At 49.8% G+C, this 25,426-nt stretch overlaps 1 long non-coding RNA gene across 1 annotated transcript in view; it reads right to left on the reverse strand.

Annotated features, from left to right (window-relative positions):
• LOC134970410 (uncharacterized) overlaps window positions 1-15,310 on the reverse strand; it is a 66,948-nt gene extending 51,638 nt beyond the window's left edge. The window contains exon 1 of the long non-coding RNA XR_010189772.1: window positions 15,197-15,310. This is a non-coding gene — a long non-coding RNA (uncharacterized LOC134970410). The remainder of the gene's footprint in view (window positions 1-15,196) is intronic.
• Between the last annotated feature and the right edge of the window lie 10,116 nt (window positions 15,311-25,426).

Below are 25,426 nucleotides of genomic sequence, written 5' to 3' on the forward strand. Positions count from 1 at the left end.
ACTGCTGGCCGCAGAGTGATTGACATGAAGTGGGTGTTTCTGGGTGTCAACTGACCGTTTTCAGGGAGTGTTCGAAAAAACACAGGTGTGCCAGGAAAAACGCCGGCGTGACTTAGCGAACGCAGGGCGTGTTTGAGACGTCAAAACAGAAACTGAACAGTCTGAAGTGATCGCAAGCGCTGAGTAGGTTTTGTGCTACTCTAAAACTGCACACAAAAATTGTAGCCGCTCTGCGATCCGTTCGTTCGAACTTCTGCTAAGCTAAGATACACTCCCAGTGGAAGGCGGCATAGCGTTTGCAAGGCTGCTTAAAAACAGCTAGCGAGCGATCAACTCGGAATTATAGATCTGATCATAGATCTGAAGTTCTGCAGGACTGGCAAAATAAGTTTGTTAACCATAACTGAATAGTGGACAGGGGTGGGGATTTTGCAAAGTGGGATTGACACACACCTATCCCCTGGTTTTGACTATGGGAAGGGCTCTACTTCGTCCAGAGCGGCTTTACGGAACACCAGTACTTTTTAATTTTTACATTGCACTTAGTTAGATTTGGGTGGGTTATTTTGTTTCTGTGAGGGTAAATACTGGCTGCTTTATTTTTACACTGCAATTTAGATTTCAGTTTGAACACACCACACCCAAATCTAACTCTCTCTGCACATGTTCTATCTGCCCCCCCCTGCAGTGCACATGGTTTTGCCCAACTGCTAAAATTTGAATTACGGCACCCTGGAGTATCACAATGTTTCTCACGGCGCCCCTAGGCCAAAAGTTTCTTACTGAGAAATTTAGAAAGAGATATTAAATTAAGAAAATCCTTAGGGTCGATTGTGTGGTGAGAGGGACAGGATTTGCTTCAGTTTGTCCACATAGTTTGATAGGCAAAACCAGTGCTTGTGGCTGCCAGTTACATTGACCATAAATAATCTGAATATGGTCCTGGACCACCAACCTGAGGCACCCCAGCAAGTGTCTCACGGCACCCCTGGGTGGCACGGCACACAGTTTCAGAACCACTGCCCTAACCTTTGCCTGGACAGTCCAGGAATCGGCAAATCTTGTCAGTGTTCAGGGGTGATCTGACCGATCTGTGCGTCCCGCAGGAAACGTGGTGCCCCCCTACAGACCAATGTTTAGCTCACTCAAATGATTCTTTATGTGAACCTTGCTCACAGCTCTTCATATAAACCTGTCCTTTCATTATACTTGGTCTTCCTGTAACTTGCTGAGCATACAGCCTCTGGCAGGACATCTCCCGGGGCCTCGGCTGGAAGGAAGTGGTCTGACGAAGAGTCTGGCAGCGCCTCTAATTGTGCTGTAATTACTTCTGGAAGGGGAAGCAATAACTTTTAGAAGGGATCACTACATCCTCTTAGAAAACATCCAGTCTTTATATACGAGTTTGTCCCTTGATCCTGATTTGGACAATGCTTCCATAGTAGACATGTGTGATGGCCCAGTGCCCAGGTAGGAGAAGTGTGTGTGTGTATATAGCGTATCTTGCACTCATCCTCCCACTGCCGGCCCCGTCTGTCATACGTGGACAGTGCACATCGGACGCTAGCGCAGAAACGGCGATGTGGGATAACGCTCGGAATGTTACAGTTTGGATATGGAACAGGTATCCTGAAGGGGAAAAGTAATTGGGTAGGTAGAAATTGTTGGGGAAATGTTACTAAAGCTTCTAAAACAGAATTGTTATGTAGGCCGTATCAACCAATCAAATGCGATCTTTTTCATTTTCTAAAAGGCAATAGAGAAATTATAGACCTCATCTAATTGGTTGCTATGGGCAACAAAACCAATTCTCTAGAAGCTTTAGTAAATTTACCCCTTGTCTATTATCTCATAATCACCTGGAGCAAAGACTTTATGGACAATGGGAGGAGTTTTAATTCCGCAGCTACAGGGATCGTTGATCCCTATAAGAAAAAGATTTGCGGTATATAGGAGAATGGCCGGTAATGGGACATCTGTCATGATTTACTATCTTTATAGAGCAGCATCCCATGTGGAAAAATATCCCACAAACCTGTGTAATGGCATCACTGTGTCTGCGCTATATAATGTGTGATAGAAACTCCAGTTACCACGCCATTCCCTCGCCTCGTTGGCATGGCGTGAGTCCTGCATACACATTTGTCCTGCCACCACCAACACACAGTGTAATGATTTGGGAGAGATGTAGGAATACCACACTGCAGAATGTTCGTAAGACTGCTACAGAGACTAGGAGCAACTGATAGAGAGGCATTCAAAGGATTGATATAAGACCAGCTAAGCATGTGCTGCACTAAACTGGCAGCTATTGTAGTGTTACGTCCTTAATTCCCATTCAAAAGGTTCAAATGGAAAAAAAAAAAGTATAACTCAGGCAGGTTGAGCCACAAAATGCCCAGAATGTATGGGGAAGTACAGGATGGGCCACGGAATGAAGGGGAAGTACAGGATAAGCCGGGGATTGAATGGGCAATAAAAGGGCTGTGGCGTGAGGGGAAGGTGCAGAGACCAGTACAGGAGGAGCCGCGGTGTGAGTGGAAGGTGCAGAGACCAGTACAGGATGAGTGGCGGTGTGAGGGGAAGGAGCGTAGACCAGTGCAGGGGGAGCTGAGGTGTGAGGAGAAGGTGCAGAGACCAGTACAGGATGAGTGACGATGTGAGGGGAAGGTGCAGAGACCAGTATAGGAGGAGCCGCGGTTTGAGGGGAAGGTGCAGAGGCCAGTACAGGAGGAGCCGCGGTTTGAGGAGAAGGTGCAGAGACCAGTACAGGATGAGTTGCAGTGTGAGGGGAAGGTGCAGAGACCAGTACAGGAGGAGCCGCAGTGTGAGGGGAAGGAGCGTAGACCAGTACAGGAGGAGCCGCAGTGTGAGGGGAAGGAGCGTAGACCAGTGCAGGGGGAGCTGAGGTGTGAGGGGAAGGAGCGAAGGCGAGTAGAGGATGAGTTGCAGTGTGAGGGGAAGCAGCAGAGACCAGCGCAGGATGAGTTACAGTGTGAGGGGAAGGAGCAGAGATCAGTACAGGATGAGTCGCAGTGTGAGGGGAAGAAGCAGAGACCAGTACAGGATGAGTTGCAGTGTGAGGGGAAGGAGCGAAGGCGAGTAGAGGATGAGTCGCAGTGTGAGGGGAAGAAGCAGAGACCAGTACAGGATGAGTTGCAGTGTGAGGGGAAGGAGCGAAGGAGAGTAGAGGATGAGTCGCAGTGTGAGGGGAAGAAGCAGAGACCAGCGCAGGATGAGTTACAGTGTGAGGGGAAGGAGCGGAGGCCAGTAGAGGATGAGTTGCAGTGTGAGGGGAAGGAGCAGAGACCAGTACAGGATTGGTCGCAGTGTGAGGGGAAGAAGCAGAGACCAGTACAGGATGAGCCGCGATGTGTGAGGAAGGTGCAGAGACCAGTACAGGAGGAGCCGCGGTGTGAGTGGAAGGTGCAGAGACCAGTACAGGATGAGTTGCAGTGTGAGGGGAAGGTGCAGAGACCAGTACAGGAGGAGCCGCAGTGTGAGGGGAAGGAGCGTAGACCAGTGCAGGGGGAGCTGAGGTGTGAGGGGAAGGAGCGGAGGCCAGTAGAGGATGAGTTGCAGTGTGAGGGGAAGGAGCAGAGACCAGTACAGGATTGGTCGCAGTGTGAGGGGAAGAAGCAGAGACCAGTACAGGATGAGCCGCGATGTGTGAGGAAGGTGCAGAGACCAGTACAGGATGAGTGACGATGTGAGGGGAAGGTGCAGAGACCAGTACAGGAGGAGCCGCGGTTTGAGGAGAAGGTGCAGAGACCAGTACAGGATGAGTTGCAGTGTGAGGGGAAGGTGCAGAGACCAGTACAGGAGGAGCCGCAGTGTGAGGGGAAGGAGCGTAGACCAGTGCAGGGGGAGCTGAGGTGTGAGGGGAAGGAGCGAAGGCGAGTAGAGGATGAGTCGCAGTGTGAGGGGAAGAAGCAGGGACCAGTACAGGATGGGTCGCAGTATGAGGGGAAGGAGCAGAGACCAGGGCAGGATGAGCCGCAGTGTGAGGGGAAGGAGCAGAGACCAGTACAGGATGAGTTGCAGTGTGAGGGGAAGCAGCAGAGACCAGCGCAGGATGAGTTACAGTGTGAGGGGAAGGAGCAGAGATCAGTACAGGATGAGTCGCAGTGTGAGGGGAAGAAGCAGAGACCAGTACAGGATGAGTTGCAGTGTGAGGGGAAGGAGCGAAGGCGAGTAGAGGATGAGTCGCAGTGTGAGGGGAAGAAGCAGAGACCAGCGCAGGATGAGTTACAGTGGGAGGGGAAGGAGCGGAGGCCAGTAGAGGATGAGTTGCAGTGTGAGGGGAAGGAGCAGAGACCAGTACAGGATTGGTCGCAGTGTGAGGGGAAGAAGCAGAGACCAGTACAGGATGAGCCGCGATGTGTGAGCAAGGTGCAGAGACCAGTACAGGATGAGTCGCGGTGTGAGGGGAAGGAGCGTAGACCAGTGCAGGGGGAGCTGAGGTGTGAGGAGAAGGTGCAGAGACCAGTACAGGATGAGTGACGATGTGAGGGGAAGGTGCAGAGACCAGTACAGGAGGAGCCGCGGTTTGAGGGGAAGGTGCAGAGGCCAGTACAGGAGGAGCCGCGGTTTGAGGAGAAGGTGCAGAGACCAGTACATGAGGAGTTGCAGTGTGAGGGGAAGGTGCAGAGACCAGTACAGGAGGAGCCGCAGTGTGAGGGGAAGGAGCGTAGACCAGTACAGGAGGAGCCGCAGTGTGAGGGGAAGGAGCGTAGACCAGTGCAGGGGGAGCTGAGGTGTGAGGGGAAGGAGCGAAGGCAAGTAGAGGATGAGGCGCAGTGTGAGGAGAAGAAGCAGAGACCAGCGCAGGATGAGTTACAGTGTGAGGGGAAGGAGCGGAGGCCAGTAGAGGATGAGTTGCAGTGTGAGGGGAAGGAGCAGAGACCAGTACAGGATTGGTCGCAGTGTGAGGGGAAGGAGCAGAGACCAGTACAGGATTGGTCGCAGTGTGAGGGGAAGAAGCAGAGACCAGTACAGGATGAGACGCGATGTGTGAGGAAGGTGCAGAGACCAGTACAGGATGAGTGACGATGTGAGGGGAAGGTGCAGAGACCAGTACAGGAGGAGCCGCGGTTTGAGGAGAAGGTGCAGAGACCAGTACAGGATGAGTTGCAGTGTGAGGGGAAGGTGCAGAGACCAGTACAGGAGGAGCCGCAGTGTGAGGGGAAGGAGCGTAGACCAGTGCAGGGGGAGCTGAGGTGTGAGGAGAAGGTGCAGAGACCAGTACAGGATGAGTGGCGATGTGAGGGGAAGGTGCAGAGACCAGTACAGGAGGAGCCGCAGTGTGAGGGGAAGGAGCGTAGACCAGTGCAGGGGTAGCTGAGGTGTGAGTAGAAGGTGCAGAGACCAGTACAGGATGAGCCACAGAGGGCGGGATGTATTAAAATACATTGCCGGCCACCGCAGCGATGCTAATTGCATATGTACTAACATATGCGATTAAGATCGCAATGCGTTTCCAGAGGCCCCCACGGTTGATGCGAGAAGGTGTGCCCCAGGAGGTGACGTCAGCAGTCAGTCACGGGCTCCTCCCCCTCCTCCCTGCAGCCAAAAGGATCTCCGGCTGTGTTGCTGGGGGAGGAGGAGTTTGGATTCCAAGATCACGGGCTGCCTGCACACAGGCAGCGTTGGACAGGCCTACAGGGGAAACCACCGGTGGGCCCCACTGCCTGGGGGCCCACCTCCTCCTTTAGGGATCAGGTCCCGGACTGTGCAATGAAATTATACATATGTTACCTTATACTGCGCATAACTATGGTGTATTTTCTGCAGTGCATTGCTGTTTTTAATCTGGTGCGTTATCATGCATGGACTAACAGTGTTTACTATATATATTTATCAAGGGGCCCAGACTGTTCACTCTCTAATGCTTAGGCCTTAGGCAAAGCAATGTAGTGGCTGACCACACCCACTCTGGCGACTGACCAAATCCCTAAACATGGACCCCTACTATTGCATTTTCCTGGTGAGATCTTTATGCCCCAGTCCGACACTGCACACCGTTATGCCGGAGGAAGGGGGGTGACCAGGGTGGGGGGTTAGTACACTTGAAAATGCTGTAAAACTCTCAAAAAGTGTGGTTTTACCGCATTTTTTCTTTAATACATCCCACCTAGATTGAGAAGATACAGTACTAAGCAAGCAAAGGATGTTATTAGGGACAGTAGGGCAGATGTATTAAGCCTGGAGAAGTGATAAAGCTGGACAGTCACGTTTTAAATTAATAAAGGATTGAAATTGAAGCAGATGGTCTGGTGCATATTTACTAATCTCTGTGATAAATACTGTACCCAACACCATACCTCCCAACATGACCCTCTCCAGGAGGGACATAATACTCTGCTCCTGGACTTCTCTCTTCATTTACGATTGCCCTCACCTGTGCTGAAACACCTTTCTTATCCATTAACCTGTTAAAAACAGGTGCCGGCAATTATAAGTTAAGAGAAAAGTCCAGAAGCAGAGCATGGTGTCCCTCCTGGAGAGGGTCATGTTGGGAGGTATGCCCAACACCCATACACTGCTTCTCATACCGACAAGTGCCGCGGCACTTTCTAAAGCTCAGCCCGGGCTACAGGACAGACTTGACTGACTGACCTGGCCTGGGGAAAGGAGGTAGGTACATGTGTGGGGAGCACCACCACCCACAGGTGTAAAAGGGACACTTATATCCAATTTCCCACCAGAGAAATGTTGCTTAAAATGATGGTAGGTAAGAAATTCAGTACATAGCAGGGCATGCTGGGATTATTAGTCCCACAACAGCTGGGGGTTGTTCCCTTTTGCACCGGTTCTCGAACTTTGTCCTCAGGACCCCAAACAGTTCATGTTTTCCGGTTCTCCTCACAGAATCACAAGTGGAATAATTAGCTCCACCTGTGGATGTTTTAAAATGTGTCAGTAAGTAATGACTGCACCTGTGCACCTGCTGGGTGACATGGAAAATGTGAACTGTGTGGGGTCTTGAGGACCTAAGCCCAGATGTATTAAGCCTTGGAGAGCATACCTCCCAACATGACCCTCTCCAGGAGGGACACAATGCTCTGCTCCTGGCCTTTTCCCTTTCTCTATGATTGCCGGCACCAGTTTTGGACAGATTACTAGATAAGAAAGGTGTTTCAGCACAGGTGATGGTAATTAAGAGAGATGTCCAGGAGCAGAGGATTCTGTCCCTCCTGGAGACGATCATGTTGGGAGGTATGGGAGAGTGATAAATTGCACAGTGATATAGCATATCTCCCAACATGACCCTCTCCAGGAGGGACACAGTGCTCTGCTCCTGGACTTCACTCACACTAGGGTATTCAATTATCCGCAAATTCGCGGCAATTTTCCGCCTGAAAATTTTTCGCAGCAGTCGGCCGAAAATTGCCGCAAAAACGCTCCGTTTTTCGACCTATTCAAATCCGACCGGGTTTCACGTGAAAATTCTTGCAGTGAAAAGTGCAGGTGAAAATGGGGAAATCAGCCTGTACCCCAAAAAATGCTAAACTAACAGGAAAACAGAAGAGAAGTGTGTTAGAGATCACATTAGAGCGTTTTGGGGGACTTAAATTGTGTGAAATGGCTGTTATATGCATTTTTTTTTAAATGCAAAAAAATTATAGAAAGCAAGTTTTTTTGAGCAAAATAAATGCTCTCATTAAATTTGGGGTACATGAAAATGGGTATAAGTATATATTTGGGTCATTTTAGGGTACTTTAAAAAAAAAAGTGGAAACAGACCGATTACTCCCATCTGCAAGCCTAAAAAACACCTGTCCCACTCATAAAGCACCCCAATATACCTGTCCCATACCTTGAACCCCAATTTCCATCACTTTTTACTTTTTCACCCCAAAAATGACATGTCATTATTGGCCAACTAAAAATAATTAAAAACTTCAACGTGCCTAATTAGTCATTAAGGGGGGTGTCCCAGGAGTACTGTACCATATCCAAACATTTTTACCTTAAAATAGTGACTTTTCCCAACTTTTCACCTGCTTCAGAGAAGGTGAAGTGAAATTAGTGAAAAAATGATCACCGATAAATTTTCCAGGATAATTGAATAGGCTGTAATTGCGTTTCACGTGAAAAGTCCGTTATCACTGCTAATTGAATATACCCGTTAATGTATGATTGCCATCACCTGTGCTGAAACACCTTTCTTATCCATTAACCTGTTCAACACAGGTGCCATCAATCATAAATTAACAAATAAAGTCCAGAAGCAGAGCATTGTGTCCCTCCTGGAGAGGATCATGTTGGGAGGTATGATAAATCTGGGCCCAAGTTTGAGAACCACTGCCCTACTGCAAACAAAATGCTCTGCTCCTGGACTTCCCTCTTGATTTCTTATAGCCATCACCTGTGGTGAAACACCTTTCTTATCAAACAGTGATGGCAAACGTTTATTAAGATTGAAGTTCGGGAACAGAGCATTTTGTGCCTCCTGGAAAGGGTCATGTTGGGAGATATGCACTTATATAGGCTGACCATATTATCCCTTTAACCTGGGACAACTCATGAATTACACAGGTTCTATGGCTGCTTAAAACCAGGTGAAATGCAGTCTTGCAGTCAGACAGTCATAGAACCTGTGTAATTCATGAGTGTCCCAGGGAAAAGCATACCTTCCAACTTTGGTGGGCGTCAAGGAGGGACATTGGCGCGGCGTAGCCCGCTGCAAAAGGGGTGTGGCCTCCAGAAGGGGGCGTGGCTTCACTGAAGTGCCCGCGATCGCGAGCACGCCCTCGGTTTTCGTCACTTTGGGGGCATGCCCAGCGCTCTGTGAGCCGCTGGCATGCCCCCTCTCCCTCTAGTTAATAGACGCTGTGCGCATGCGATTGCAGGAGACTCCCAACTGCCCCACCCCCCCACCGTGGGACACTGTGGCCCGTGGGTGGGACAGCCCAAAAAAAACGGGACTGTCCCGCAAAAATCGGGACAGTTGAGAGGTATGGTAAAAGGGATAATATGGTCAGCCTAAATAAGGTAAGAAGACCTCTCGTGTGTAATGTTCTCTATTTCACCAGGCCAGAGCAGGTAGACCACGGCTTCCCCCTCACGACCATTACATTGTGCCTCACAGTCATACTGTCCCAGCATCAGGTATAAGATGACAGGGGTGGTGGCGGAAACATGGTCACACATTGAGGTGCGTAGTGCATACTTGCCTACCTGACCCTCTCCATGAGGGAGAAAATGCTCTGTTCCTGGACTTAACTGGTAATGTATGATTGCCATCACCTGTGGTGAAACACCTTTCTTATCAATTAACTAGCTCACCACAGGTGATGGCAATCATACATTACCAGGAAAGTCCAGGAACAGAGCATTTTCTCCCTCATGGAGAGGGTCAGGTAGGCAAGTATGGCGTAGTGTGATCAGAGTGCTGCATCTAAAGGACACATCAGCAGCTGAGATTCATCATCAACTTGTCCAGGCGTACGGCGTTAACGTCCTGTCACGGAAACAGGTTTGGTGCACTGGCTGGGCAAGCTGGGACTTGGAGAACCACAAGTACAAGCGTTCCCTGGTACCTGTACTTTAGTATCTCCAGTAGTGATTTTTTCTTTCTTTCTTTTTTTATTCAAATTGTTAAAATGTCCCTTTTGGACTACTTACTGGGCATTTTTAAGTGTTTGTTTTTGTTTAAAAGGTGTCTTTTTTTTTTTCTTTCAGTTTTTGTTTAAAAAGTGTCTGGGGTTTTTTTTCTATCAGTATTTGTTTGTCGAACTACATTTGGCCTGGTGTCAGTGCAAGCTGCCACTTATGGCTCTGCAAGCGCCAGCAGTCCATGCTAGCCACTTTTCACTGATGACCCATGCTGAGACTTGTAGTTTTCCAATGACAAATTGTTTTGCCTCCGTAGCCGCTGCTGAAATGATTTATTTAAAAAAAGTTCTGTTTAGGGTAATTGTAAAGGCTGCACTCTGGTGTGTTGTGTCTGGCCAGGCCCGGCGCTACCCGCTCAGCGAAGGGATGCAGTGCAGGGAGGCGCTGGGACAGAGAGGCGCTTTCCCTGCTCTGAATCCCTTCACTGCTGCGCCGTCCTGTCCCCCCTGCTGCTGCTGCTGCTGTGTCTGTCACTGTATGACAGTCACTGGCAGCAGCGCCTGCAGAATCAAAAACCTCCTGCCTCCCCTCCCCGTGTGACAGCGGCTGAGTACGGGACAGAAGGGGGCGGAGCTAAACGGGACAGAAGGGGCGGAGCTACACTGACCAGGCTGCAGTACAGAGGGAGACTGGCTTAGGTAAGTGGTGTGTGTGTGTGTGTGTGTGTGTGTGTGTGTGTGTGTGTGTGTGTGTGTGTGTGTGTGTGCATATGGTGGGTGGGTGTGTATGTGTGTGTGTGTGTATATATGTGTGAATTGTGTGTGTGAGGTATGTCTGCGTACGCGCACTTTATGGACGCTAGTACTGGGGGGAGCATTACGTATAATGACGCTACTACTGGGGGAGGCCATTACATGCAAGGACGCTACTACTACTGGGGGGGCATTACGTATAAGGACGCTACTACAGGGGGGGCATTACGCGTAACAACGCTACTACTGCTGGGGGGGGCATTACTTATAAGGACGCTACTAGTACTATGGGGGAATTGCATATAAGGAGGCTTCTACTGGGGATGCATTATGTATAAGGACGCTACTACTACTGTGGGGCATTACGTATATGGACGATACTACTATTATGGGGAATTACGTATAAGGACGCTTTTACTACTGGGGGTGCACTACGTATAAGGACGCTACTACTGCTGGGGGGAGCATTACGTATAAGAACGCTACTACTACTTGGGGGCATTATATATAAGGACGCTACTATTACTCGGGGAGCATTACGTATAACAATGCTACCACTACTAGAGGGGCATTACGTATAAGGATGCTACTACTGGGGGGGCATTATGCATAAGGACGCTACTACTACAGGGGGGGGGGCATTACATGTAAAGATGCTACTACTGGGGGGGCCATTACGTATAAGGACGCTACTACTACTAGGGGGAATTACGTACAAGGACGCTTCTACTACTGGGGGTGCACTACGTATAAGGACGCTTCTACTACTGGGGGGGGCATTACGTATATAAGGACGCGTCTACTACTGGGGGTGCACTACGTATAAGGACGCTTCTACTACTGGGGGGGGCATTACATATATAAGGACGCGTCTACTACTGGGGGTGCACTACGTATAAGGATGCTACTACTACTCTGGGTGCATTATGTATAAGGATGCTACTACTACTACTGGGGGGGCATTACGTATAAGGATGCTACTACTACTGGGGGGGCATTACGTATAAGGACGCTACTACTACTAGGGGGGAATTACGTACAAGGACGCTTCTACTACTGGGGGTGCACTACGTATAAGGACGCTTCTACTACTGGGGGGGGCATTACGTATATAAGGACGCGTCTACTACTGGGGGTGCACTACGTATAAGGACGCTTCTACTACTGGGGGGGGCATTACGTATATAAGGACGCATCTACTACTGGGGGTGCACTACGTATAAGGATGCTACTACTACTCTGGGTGCATTATGTATAAGGATGCTACTACTACTGGGGGGGCACTACGTATAAGGATGCTACTACTACTGGGGGGCATTATGTATAAGGATGCTACTACTACTGTGAGTGCATTATGTATAAGGATGCTACTACTACTGGGGTGCATTACATATAAGGACGCTACTACTACGGGTGGGGCATTACGTATAAGATTAATAAGATTGTGCTACATTTTGGCGTAATTTTAAATGGGGGTACTATTGTGTGGCCATGCCCCTTAGTTGTGAGACCACACCCCTTTTCCCGGCGCACGCCAACGGAATATGGGAGGGCGCAATTTTATAGTTTGCAGGGGGGCGCCGAACACCCTAGCACCGGCCCTGTGTCTGGCTCCACTTTTCACACCCCAAGAAAGATTGTCTGTTTACAACTGTGATCCTGTCTGCAATGCAACACCTCCGTGTTAATTAAATCAGACTGCTGCACATACTGATCAGACACAGCCGTGTACCTGCCTGCCATTGTAAAGGAAGTTGTTCCAAGCATACAGGGGCCTATTTATCAGCATAAAATCGTCTGAATCCACACTGCGATAACTGATCACACCGCAGGGATGTAGCCATTAACGCATGCAGTGACCTCGGTGTCCTGCTGCCCATGCTCCAACATCGCTGCTACCACCGCCGCCGGGTCAACCCCCATCGCGACAACCCCCCCTCCCACAGTAAATACACTTACCAGTCCAGGGAGCCAGTGATCGCTGCTACTGCAGGGCTGCTGGCCGCCGGGTCCCGTGCGCTGCCGTGACCCCCAGTGCTGTAAAGTGAGTTGCCACTTTTCAGCAACACTTCACTGGGGGGTCAGAGCGCAGCACACGGAGGGCCCGGCCGTCCACACCGAACAGTAGCGGATCTTGCTACGGGCACACAGGATTTTTGCCCGGGGCGCCGCCTTCTGGAGAGCGCCACCGCCGTGGCAAGATCCGCTACTGGTGGTGCCCCGCGGTGCTGTCTGTGCTGTGCGCAATGAAGTCATTGCGCACCACACTGCATTGTGGGAGCAGCACATAGACACTAGAGATCATGATTGACCTCTAGCTACTACTGGGGGCACAAACTAGGGGGCACAACAACTCTACTGGGGGCAATACTACCACGTCCCTTCACTAAGCCACGCCCCTATTTTTTCGCCCGGGGCGCCACAAGAGCTAGATCCGGCCCTGACACCAAAGCACCGGCTCCCTGTACTGGTAAGTATGGGTTTTTTATTTATTTATTTTCCTTTTAACAAGTCATCAGCTTGTGTGTCCACCGGACATACGGAGCTGCTCACACTGACCGGTCCCCGCACAGCTTTCTCTGCCAGGGGGCACAAACAGCTGGGCAGAAGTAGGTTCTCGCAGTGCTGCCCTGTCATTTCGCCTGAAAAAAAATGACAATTAAAGGGTTTGGATAGTTTTTCATGAAAACTGCTCCAAAAGCCCTTTAATACATTTCAGTGATACTAAAATAATGTGAAAAGGGTGTGATAACAGACACCCTTTTCCACATTATTTAAGTAAAAAATCATGTTAATAAATAGGTCTCATAGAGTTTTCCTGTCATTTTGAAGGACCTTGGGGGTCATTCCGAGTTGATCGCTCGCTAGCTGTTTTGAGCAGCCGTGCAAACGCTATGCCGCCGCCCACTGGGGAGTGTATTTTAGCTTAGCAGAAGTGCGAACGAAAGGATCGCTGAGCGGCTACAAAAAACTATTGTGCAGTTTCAGAGTAGCTCAAAACCTACTCAGGGTTTGCGATCACTTCAGACCATTCAGTTCCGTATTTGACGTCATGAACACGCCCTGCGTTCGGCCAGCCACGCCTGTGTTTTTTCGAACACTCCCTGAAAACGGGTAGTTGACACCCAGAAACGCCCACTTCCTGTCAATCACTCTGCGGCTGCCATTGCGACAGAAAAGCGTCACTAGACCTTGTGAAAAAATACATCGGATGTTGTGAAAGTACGTTGCGCGTGCGCACTGCTACGCATACGCATGCGCAGAAGTGCCGCTTTTTCACTTAATCGCTGCGCTGCGAACATTTTTCACTAGCGATCAACTCGGAATTACCCCCCTTATTCCAAGCATACAGAGGCCCAGCTCTATCAAGCATTGGGGAGTGATAAAATGCACCAGCCAATCAGCTCCCAACTGTCACGTTACAGGCTGGGTTTGAAAAATGACAGTTAGGAGCTGATTGGTTAGTACTTTATCACCGTGCAATATATCACCCTCCAAGAGCTGATACATCTGGGCCTCAGTTTTCAAATCTCATCTCATTTCATCACAGGTAAAACCATCTGCACCTTATACTGTATATCTAGGTTGTTCATTCCCGCATAGCGTCTAGTTCCCTTCAGGAGGCGGACGGGGATGGGGACGGGGACGGCAGCGGAGGCGGACAGGGACACAGCGGGCAGCAGTGGCGGATCTTGCTACGGTGCGGCGCCCTCCGGATGGCGCCAGCGCCCTCCGGAAGGCGGCGCCCCGGGCAAAAGTCCTGCTTGCCCGTGGCAAGATCCGCCACTGGCTCCTGTAATTGGTTTTGCAAGCTCAGTGTTACCGCATTCAGATCGCAAATGCCGGATCCCACCCGGTAAGAGAAACGTGTCCTTACCGGGTGGGATCCGGCATTTGCGCTACTTTGGTGGATATCCGACTCTGCAATATACCGGGTCGGTTGCCATAGCAGCGGCGGGGCACAGCAGCAGCAGGGGCGGGTGTGGAGGCGGCGCTGGGAGATAAGCTCATCTCCTGCGCCGCCTCTCCCTATGCTTTGGGAGCCGCGTCGCATCGAAACGGCTCCCATTCACACTGCACCTGACCTGGTATTCAACCCGGTAATAACCCTTCTTTTTTACCGGGTTGAATTACCGGGACAGGCGACCCGCTAATTCGGCGAAAGTGCTTTCACATCGCACACTGACCCGTTTCGACACGGCAATATACCGTGTCGATACCAGGTTATTTGTGCGATGTGGAAGGGGTATATGTCAGTGATTCCTAACCTCGACCATCAAGGTACACTTACAGTCCAGGTTTTAGTGATCGCCATGCTTGAGTACAGATGGGTAAATCAAAAATAACAGATACTAATTAAGTCACCTGTGCTCAAGTATGGCTTTCCTGAAAACCCGGACTGTTAGTGTGCCTTGAGGACCGTGGTTGGGGGGACCTCTGGTGTATATACTGCATCTATCACAGTATTGATAAATCACATAATCTGGCATGAAGAGCGCACAGTAACATCTGAACTTGTAAAGATGATCAACAGCAATAGGCTTGGAACGGAATACATACGATATCCGGAGCCCAGGATTCCGGCTGTCACCATACCGTCAGCTGCATACTGAAGGTGAAAATTACGACAGTCCCCCAAAACCTAAGCTAACCCTGATCCCCCGCCCCCCCCCCCCCACACACCTTTCCTGCAGCCTAACCATCCCTGGGGGTGCCTAACCCTAACTTCTTCTACCCCTGGTGGTGCCTAACCCTTACCGTCCTGTCCCCGCAGCCTAATCCTAACCCTCTCCCCGCAACCTAGACCCAACGCCCCCCCCCCCCCCCCCCCCCCACCCCCCACCCCCCACCCCCCCCCATCCTCCTCCTCATCCATGGCTTACCAGTAATGGATTCCGGTGTTCAGCATCCCCGCAGTACTTGATGTCGGGATACCATAGTTAGATGGAATTTTTCAATCTTCAAAACGTTCTGCGATAGATAACCATTCTTCTGATGTGACTGTAGAGAGATGGAAAAAAATATCTGTTAAGGAAAATGTGAACTTTGAACTGGTCTTATTAGTTTTCTACTTCTTTTTTTTAGGCAGCATCTTCATCTTCTAGAACGAAGACGCCAACTGATGCCCAACATCACAACCAAAGTACTATGCAAAATAAGTTGCATAAAAGACAACGTGACGTAAGCGTGGAGGAGGAGGCGGAGTTACTCCTTCTTCATAAAGCTGCAAGTCTACTTAATCAGCCAGTGGATGAATATCATGCCGTAGAGGCCATTTGGGCAGCAAAGCTGCGACGTATACCCGCGCAACATCAACACCTCACAGAAAGACTTGTGAATGAGATATTACATATGGCCTCCATGGGAGAAGTTGATGCTTATACCTTCATATCAAATTTGCCTTCCCATAGGCCACAACTTGATGGCTATCCCAGGCCGCAGGCTGCAAACGTGAATAAGGCGCACCCTGATAACGCTCATGAGCCACAGCCAGGAACATACTATAGTGTGCCGCGTCATGCGTCACACCTCTCTAGCGTGTATGGTAGCTCTGTCTGCCCCCCTCCTGTACACAGGGCATCTGCTCCTATACATGGTGGTGCCAGGCATAGTTTGTCTTCCGACCCTAGAGATATTCATAATTAGGTCAATTTATACAAATTCTGTAGAACAGTTTAGTGCCTAAACATTTGTCAACAATATTTTTGTAATGTAATTTCTTTGATATAAAACGTGTTCACAGTATTTTTTAATCAATGTTAATACTTGGTTTTTGTATTAATAAACTTTTAGAAACAAACTTATTGTTCAAATGACTTACCTTAAAGTACTCCCCGTTCAAAACTTGAGTAATGGCTCTACATGTGTCTGGTATAATGTTACCAATAAATAGCGGCAGAAAGTTTCAAGTGTTCAAATCGCCATCCAGTGGCCAAAAGTACAGATTCGCCAGTGGCAGGGCCGGTGCTAGGGTGTTCCGCGCCCCCCCCCCCCCCCTGCAAACTATAAATTTGCGCCCCTTCCATACTTTACAACAGGACAGCGCACATAATGCTTTTACACATAACGCCTCCTGCAGTAGTGATGCTAAAGGTGTGTACACACGGTGAGATATTTTCTTTCGATTTTGACTATATAGTCAAAATCGCAAGAAAAGTTAGTGCAAATCGCAAGGTGAAAGTCACCTTGCGATCCCGATGCGCGGCCCCGCCAGGTCAGCATCGCAAGAAAAGATAGACTGTGCAGGCAAGTCAATCCTTGCTAGATCGGTGTACTATCTAGTTCTTCTCACATGTCAATGACATCTCACATAAGGCAAAATCGTAAGCACACATAGTCCATATCTCAAGAAAAGTTAGTCAAAATCTGTCCTATCTGGGCTCCGGGGAGTTCAACAGAAATCGCAAGTGAAAATCGGCCATAGCAAGGATCTCACCGTGTGTACACACCCTTACACACGTAACGCCCCCTGCAACAGTGACGCTTACAAATGTAACGCCCCCAGTACTAGTGCCGCTTATACAAGACGCATGGGCACTTACACGCGTAACGCCCCCTGCAACAGTGACGCTTACATACGTCATGCCCTCTGTACCAGTGATGCTTTCACATGTAACGCCCCCTGCACCAGTGACGCTTACACACGTAACTTCCCCTGTACCAGTGCCGCTTACACACGTAACGCCCTCTGTACCAGTGACGCTTACACACGTAACGCCCTCTGTACCAGTGACACACATGTAACGCCCTCTGTACCAGTGACACACATGTAACGCCCTCTGTACCAGTGACGCTTACACACGTAACGCCCCCTGTACCAGTGACGCTTACACACGTAACGCCCTCTGTACCAGTGACACACATGTAACGCCCTCTGTACCAGTGACACACATGTAACGCCCTCTGTACCAGTGACGCTTACACACGTAACGCCCTCTGTACCAGTGACGCTTACACATGTAATGCCCCCTGTACCAGTGACGCTTACACATGTAATGCCCCCTGTACCAGTGACGCTTACACACGTAACGCCCTCTGTACCAGTGACGCTTACACACATAACGCCCCCCTGTACCAGTGACGCTTACACATGTAATGCCCCCTGTACCAGTGACGCTTACACATGTAACGCCCCCTGTACCAGTGATGCTTACACATGTAACGCCCCCTGTACCAGTGACGCTTACACATGTAATGCCCCCTGTACCAGTGACGCTTACACATGTAACGCCCTCTGTACCAGTGACGCTTACACACGTAACGCCCCCCTGTACCAGTGATGCTTACACACGTAACGCCCCCTGTACCAGTGACGCTTACACATGTAACGCCCCCCTGTACCAGTGACGCTTACACATGTAACGCCCCCTGTACCAGTGACACACATGTAACGCCCCCTGTACCAGTGACACACATGTAACGCCCCCTGTACCAGTGACACACATGTAACGCCCCCTGTACCAGTGACGCTTACACACGTAACGCCCTCTGTACCAGTGACGCTTACACATGTAACGCCCCCTGTACCAGTGACGCTCACACATGTAACGCCCCCTGTACCAGTGACGCTTACACATGTAACGCCCCCTGTACCAGTGCCGCTTACACACGTAACGACCCCCTGTACCAGTGCCGCTTACACACGTAACGACCCCCTGTACCAGTGCCACTTACACACGTAACGACCCCCTGTACCAGTGCCGCTTACACACGTAACGCCCCCTGTACCAGTGCCGCTTACACACGTAACGCCCCCCTGTACCAGTGACGCTTACACATGTAACGCCCCCTGTAGCAGTGCCGCTTATACAAGACACAACGCCCCTGTAGCAGTGACGCTTACACACATTATGCTGCAGTCACATACACATATATACACACACATACTGTACATACATTACCCACGTACAGTACAATCACACATACACACACACACACACACACACACAGATACTGTGTATATATATATATATATATATATATATATATATATATATACACCAATATGTAATGTCCGCACTCACAGCAGTCAAAAGTCACCATAGGGGTGCTCCTCAGGGAGGCCCAGGTCAGGACATCCACATATATCGGGTGTTTTTCCAGACAACAAATCCAGAATAGAGGGCACTCACCAGTTCAATTTCAATATAAAGGATTTAATGGTACATCAGAGCCAATTCATAATGTCGACGTTTCGGCTTAAACAAGCCTTTCTCAGTTTAAGCCGAAACGTCGACATTATGAATTGGCTCTGATGTACCATTAAATCCTTTATATTGAAATTGAACTGGTGAGTGCCCTCTATTCTGGATTTGTTGTCTGGAAAAACACCCGATATATATATATATATATATATATATATATATATACACACACACACACACACACACACACACTGTATACATATACACTCACACACACTTTCACTCACTCTTTCCATTCCAGCCACTTACATAAAGAAGTCTGGCAACTCGTCCTTCTGTGTTGCAGGCCTGGCCCTGTGTAGCTCCGCCCCTTATTCCTGTGTAGCTCCACCCCCTTTGGATCCACCCAGCACACTGCACTGTGTGTGAGGTGAGTCTGTGACGGGAGGGGGAGAGGAGGCTTCATGATGTCGGTGTCGCTGCCTTTCACAGAGTGTGGCAGGCGCAGCAGCCAGCATCAGCAGGGGAACTCGGCAGTGGGGATGCAGAGCAGGGAGAGCGTCTCTCTAGCCTGGCACTTACCTGCACTGCATCCCTTTTGCTGAGCGGTAAGCGCCGGGCCTGGCCACTGCTATCTGCTTGGCTGGATTTCTGGATTTGGTGTCTTGTTTTTGGAAACTAATTCGCGTCACTCCTGGAAGGTGCTCTTGAATATTCTTACATATTTTTTTATAGTCCTCTAGGTTATTTTCTCTAATTTATTTTAATAGCTCCATATAAGACAAACAGAGCCAGCCCCAATCAATATGATGCCCTAGGCAAGATTTGGGCTGGTCCCCCCTAGCACTGCTGCTAGTTCCACCTCTGACCCTGCACCCCTTTCCCAGCACCATCACCCATAGCAGACCTCATTTTGGTGCTCCTACCCCCTATATTTTAAATAGGAACAGTGCGCACATTCGGCGCGCAGCCCAAAAAGGGGCGTGTTGTTTTGGGAAGGGGCATGGCCACACAATAGTGCCCCCAATTCAAATTACGCCACACAGTAGTGCAACTTTATTCACATTATATCATGCGAGTGTCGCTTCTTCACGTTACATCACACAGTAGAGCACCTTATACACATAATGACACACATTAGTAATGACTTTATACACATAATACCACACAGTAATGCTGCTTTCACATGACACACATTAGTAATGTCCTTATAAACACAATGCATCTTACACGTATGCCAACTTTTATTAATGCCCTTATACACATAATGACACACATAATGCCCCTTACACGTCACACATTATTAATGCCCTTATACACATAATGACACACATAATGCCCCTTACACATGTCGCACATTATTATTGCATTTATACACATGACACACATAATGCCCCTTACACATATGATGAACACTATTGCACAACGAACCTACCCACACATCACTCACATGGCTGCTGACACTGTGACCTCTGCCTCTGCTTGGATACAGATGTGTCCTCATACATCTTACCTCAATATGCCATGCAGCTCCCGTCCAGCCCTGCTAACGTTGGGTGCTTTTTTTCCCCCAGAAAAATAAGATTTTACTCACCGGTAAATCTATTTCTCGTAGTCCGTAGTGGATGCTGGGGACTCCGTAAGGACCATGGGGAATAGACGGGCTCCACAGGAGACTGGGCACTCTAAGAAAGAATTAGTACTACTGGTGTGCACTGGCTCCTCCCTCTATGCCCCTCCTCCAGACCTCAGTTAAGGAAACTGTGCCCGGAAGAGCTGACATTACAAGGAAAGGATTTTGGAATCCAGGGTAAGACTCATACCAGCCACACCAATCACACCGTATAACTCGTGATAACATACCCAGTTAACAGTATGAACAACAAACGAGCATCACTCAACGGATGCCACATAACATAACCCTTTATTAAGCAATAACTATATACACGTATTGCAGAAAGTCCGCACTTGGGATGGGCGCCCAGCATCCACTACGGACTACGAGAAATAGATTTACCGGTGAGTAAAATCTTATTTTCTCTAACGTCCTAGTGGATGCTTGGGACTCCGTAAGGACCATGGGGATTATACCAACGCTCCCAAACGGGCGGGAGAGTGCGGATGACTCTGCAGCACCGAATGGGCAAACACAAGGTCCTCCTCAGCCAGGGTATCAAACTTGTAGAATTTTGCAAAGGTGTTTGAACCCGACCAAGTAGCAGCTCGGCAAAGCTGTAATGCCGAGACCCCTCGGGCAGCCGCCCAAGAAGAGCCCACTTTCCTTGTGGAACGGGCTTTTACTGATTTTGGATGCGGCTAGCCAGCCGCAGAATGAGCCTGCTGGATCGTGTTACAAATCCAGCGAGCAATAGTCTGCTTTGAAGCAGGAGCACCCAGCTTGTTGGATGCATACAGGATAAACAGCGAGTCAGTTTTTCTGACTCCAGCCGTTCTGGCTACATAAATCTTCAGAGCCCTGACTACATCAAGCAATTTGGAATCCTCCAAGTCACGAGTAGCCGCAGGCACCACAATAGGTTGGTTCAAATGAAAGGGGGACACCACCTTCGGCAGAAACTGCGGACGAGTCCGCAATTCTGCCCTGTCCATATGGAAAACTAGATAGGGGCTTTTACATGACAAAGCCGCCAATTCTGACACACGCCTAGCCGAAGCTAAGGCCAATAGCATGACCACTTTCCACGTGAGATACTTTAGCTCCACGGTCTTAAGTGGCTCAAACCAGTGGGATTTCAGGAAACCCAACACCACGTTGAGATCCCAAGGTGCCACTGGTGGCACAAAAGGGGGCTGAATATGTAGCACTCCCTTAACAAACGTCTGAACATCAGGAAGAGAAGCCAGTTCTTTTTGAAAGAAAATGGATAGGGCTGAAATCTGGACCTTTATGGACCCTAATTGTAAGCCCATAGTCACTCCTGACTGCAGGAAGTGCAGGAACCGGCCCAGCTGGAATTCCTCTGTAGGGGCCCTCCTGGCCTCACACCAAGCAACATATTTTCGCCATATACGGTGATAGTGCTTTGCTGTCACGTCCTTCCTAGCCTTTATTAGCGTAGGAATAACTTCATCCGGAATGCCTTTTTCCGCTAGGATCTGGCGTTCAACCGCCATGCCGTCAAACGCAGCCGCTGTAAGTCTTGGAACAGACAGGGTCCCTGTTGCAACAGGTCCTGTCTGAGAGGCAGAGGCCATGGGTCCTCTGTGAGCATTTCTTGCAGTTCCGGGTACCAAGTCCTTCTTGGTTAATCCGGAACAATGAGTATTGTTCTCACTCCTCTTTTTCTTACGATTCTCAGCACCTTGGGTATGAGAGGAAGAGGAGGAAACACATAGACCGTCTGGAACACCCACGGTGTTACTAGTGCGTCCACAGCTATCGCCTGAGGGTCCCTTGACCTGGCGCAATACCTTTTTAGCTTTTTGTTGAGGCGGGATGCCATCATGTCCACCTGTGGCAGTTCCCATTGATTTGCAATCTGCGTGAAGACTTCTTGATGAAGTCCCCACTCTCCCGGGTGGAGGTCGTGCCTGCTGAGGAAGTCTGCTTCCCAGTTGTCCACTCCCGGAATGAACACTGCTGACAGTGCTTGCACGTGATTCTCCGCCCAACGAAGAATCCTGGTGGCTTCCGCCATTGCCACCCTGCTTCTTGTGCCGCCCTGGCGGTTTACATGGGCCACTGCGGTGATGTTGTCTGACTGAATCAGCACCGGTTGGTTTCGAAGCAGAGGCTCCGCTTGACTCAGGGCGTTGTATATCGCCCTTAGTTCCAGGATATTGATGTGCAGACAAGCCTCCTGACTTGACCACAGCCCTTGGAAGTTTCTTCCCTGAGTGACTGCCCCCCATCCTCGGAGGCTTGCATCCGTGGTCACCAGGACCCAGTCCTATATGCCGAACCTGCTGCCCTCGAGAAGGTGAGCACTCTGCAGCCACCACAGAAGAGACACCCTGGCCCTGGGGGATAGGGTGATCAGCCGATGCATCTGAAGATGCGATCCGGACCACTTGTCCAACAGATCCCACTGAAAGATCCTCGCTTGGAACCTGCCGAAGGGAATGGCTTCGTATGACGCCACCATCTTTCCCAGGACTCGCGTGCAGTGATGCACCGACACCTGTTTTGGTTTTAGGAGGTCTCTGACCAGAGTCACGAGCTCCTGAGCCTTCTCCGCCGGGAGAAACACCTTCTTCTGGTCTGTGTCCAGAATCATGCCCAGGAAGGGCAGACGCGTCGTAGGAATCAGCTGCGACTTTGGAATATTCAGAATCCAGCCGTGCTGTTGCAACACTTCCTGAGAGTGTGCTACGCTGATCAGCAACTGCTCCCTGGACCTCGCCTTTATGAGGAGATCGTCCAAGTATGGGATAATTGTAACTCCTTGCTTTCGAAGGAGCACCATCATTTCCGCCATTACCTTGGTAAATATTCTCGGTGCCGTGGACAGGCCAAACGGCAACGTCTGGAATTGGTAATGACAGTCCTGTACCACAAACCTGAGGTACTCCTGATGAGGTGGATAAATGGGGACATGCAAGTAAGCATCCTTGATGTCCAGAGACACCATAAAATCCCCCTCTTCCAGGCTTGCAATGACCGCTCTGAGCGATTCCATTTTGAACTTGAATTTCTTCAGATAAATGTTCAGGGATTTTAAATTCAAAATGGGTCTGACCGAACCGTCCGGTTTCGGTACCACAAACATTGTGGAATAGTAACCCCTTCCCTGTTGAAGGAGGGGAACCTTTACCACCACCTGCTGGAGATATAACTTGTGAAATGCCGCTAACACTACCTCCCTTTACCTGGGGGAAGCTGGCAGGGCCGATTTTAGGTAACGGTGAGGGGGCATCACTTCGAATTCCAGCTTGTATCCCTGAGACACAATCTGTATAGCCCAGGGATCCACCTGTGAACGAACCCACTGGTGGCTGAAATTTCGGAGACGCGCCCCCACCGCTCCCGGCTCCACCTGTGGAGCCCCAGCGTCATGCAGTGGATTTAGTGGAAGCCGGGGAGGACTTCTGTTCCTGGGAACTAGCTGTATGGTGCAGCTTCTTTCCTCTACCCCTGCCTCTGGCAAGAAAGGATGCCCCTCTGACTTTCTTGCTTTTTTGTGAACGAAAGGACTGCATTTGGTAATACGGTGCTTTCTTAGGCTGTGAAGGAATATATGGCAAAAAATTTGACTTCCCAGCCGTAGCTGTGGAAACTAGGTCCGAGAGACCGTCCCCAAACAATTCCTCACCCTTATAAGGTAAAACCTCCATGTGTTTTTTAGAGTCGGCATCACCTGTCCATTGCCGAGTCCACAGGACCCTTCTGGCAGAAATCGACATTGCGTTTATTCTAGAGCCCAGTAGGCAAATGTCCCTCTGGGCATCCCTCATATATAGGACAGCGTCTTTGATATGCCCCAGGGTCAGTAAAATAGTCTCCCTGTCCAGGGTATCTATTTCCTCAGACAGAGTATCTGTCCATGCTGCTACAGCACTACACATCCAGGCCGAAGCAATTGCTGGCCTCAGTAGAGTACCGGAATGTGCATAAATAGACTTCAGGATACCTTCCTGCTTCCTATCCGCAGGATCCTTTAGGGCGGCCGTATCCTGTGACGGCAGGGCCACCTTCTTGGATAAGCGCGTCAACGCTTTGTCTACCCTAGGGGAGGATTCCCAGCGTAACCTGTCCGTTGGCGGGAAAGGATACGCCATAAGTAATCTTTTGGAAATCAGCACTTTCCTATCAGGAGAATCCCACGCTTTTTCACATAATTCATTTCATTTATGTGAAGGGGGAAAAGTCACCTCTTGCTTTTTCTCCCCAAACATATAAACCCTCTTGTCAGGGACAGGGTTTTCCTCTGATATATGCAACACATCCTTCATTGCTATAATCATGTAGCGGATGGCTTTAGCCATTTTAGGCTGCAATTTTGCGTCATAGACATCGACACTGGAGTCAGAATCCGTGTCGATATCTGTGTCAACAATTTGGGATAGTGGGCGCTTTTGAGACCCTGCCGGCCTCTGAGCTGTAGGATCAGGCATGGGTTGAGACTCTGACTGTCCCAAGGCTTCAGCTTTATCCAACCTTTTATGCAAGGAATTAACACCTTCCACATATCCATCCAATCAGGTGCTGGCGCCGTCGGCGGAGACACCACATTCATCTGCACCTGTTCTGCCTCCACGTAGCCTTCCTCGTCAAACATGTCGACACAATCGTACCGACACACCGCACACACACACAGGGGATGCTCTAATTGAGGACAGGACCCCCACAAGGCCTTTTGGGGAGACAGAGAGAGAGTATGCCAGCACACACCCCAGCGCTATATAACCCAGGGATTACACAGTAACTTAGTGTTTACCCAGTAGCTGCTGTATAACTGATTTATGCGCCTAAATTTATGTGCTCCCCCTCTCTTTTTACCCTCTTTCTACCTGGAGACTGCAGGGGAGAGCCTGGGGAGCTTCCTCTCAGCGGAGCTGTGGAGAGAAAATGGCGCTGGTGAGTGCTGAAGAAGAAGCCCCGCCCCCTCAGCGGCGGGCTTCTGTCCCGCTTTCTGTGTAAAAATAATGGCGGGGGCTCATAAATATATACAGTGCCCAGCTGTATATATGTGACTTTTGCCAAGAGGTATCATAATTGCTGCCCAGGGCGCCCCTGCGCCCTGCACCCTACAGTGACCGGAGTGTGTGGGTAGTGTGGGAGCAATGGCGCACAGCTGCAGTGCTGTGCGCTACCTCATGTGAAGACAAGAGTCTTCTGCCGCCGATTTTGACGTCTTCTTGCTTCTGCCGGCTTCTGTCTTCTGGCTCTGCGAGGGGGACGGCGGCGCGGCTCCGGGAACGGACGACCAAGGTTAAGATCCTGTGTTCGAACCCTCTGGAGCTAATGGTGTCCAGTAGCCTAAGAAGTGCAACCTAGCCGCAGTTAGT

The sequence above is a fragment of the Pseudophryne corroboree genome, chromosome 11 (assembly GCF_028390025.1).
Source record: "Pseudophryne corroboree isolate aPseCor3 chromosome 11, aPseCor3.hap2, whole genome shotgun sequence".
In the NCBI taxonomy this organism is placed as follows: Eukaryota; Metazoa; Chordata; class Amphibia; order Anura; family Myobatrachidae; genus Pseudophryne; species Pseudophryne corroboree.